This window comes from Mandrillus leucophaeus, unplaced genomic scaffold (assembly GCF_000951045.1).
Source record: "Mandrillus leucophaeus isolate KB7577 unplaced genomic scaffold, Mleu.le_1.0 Scaffold29, whole genome shotgun sequence".
NCBI lineage: Eukaryota > Metazoa > Chordata > Mammalia > Primates > Cercopithecidae > Mandrillus > Mandrillus leucophaeus.
In genome coordinates, this window is record NW_012103031.1 from 4,026,017 (window position 1) to 4,026,601 (window position 585).

Genomic DNA, 585 nt, shown 5'->3' on the forward strand with positions numbered 1-585 from the left:
AAAAAAAAAAAAAAAAAAAAAAAAAAAAAAAAAATTGGGAAGGAAATGCCTGCAGTTGGAAGGAATATTTATGAAGCTGTTAAAAATACATTCCATAAAGTCTACATGACTGTTTAGAAAAATTTATTTGAACATATGAAAGGAAAATTTAGACACCCCCAATAAAACTGAGAAGTTCCTTTCCGAGGTGAGGGGAATTCCTGACAGCTTCCCTGAGCAGCGCTGCACACAAGCTTGTGGTCACTACGCAGCCTGGGCTCAGCTCACGGGGCTGCGGAAAGAGCCCACTTTTTCTGGCGGGGACACATCGTCTTCACAAGGAAAGAGGCCAGACACATGGGCCTGCACCTGTGGTTCCTCCCGTCACACTCCTCGCCACACAGGCTGTGTGTCTGAAATGCGCAGAGAACAGAGGCTCCCAGGTCCGGCATGTTTTAAAAACGCCTGCAGCAGGCTCTCAGCAGAGGCTGGACTCTTCCCTTCACCATCCAATCTGGATGTCGAAGAATGCGACCGACTGGACTCCGTGACACCGAGACGGTTCTGCCGGCGGGGAGGGGCCACCCGGCCACTTCCCCGAGGTTC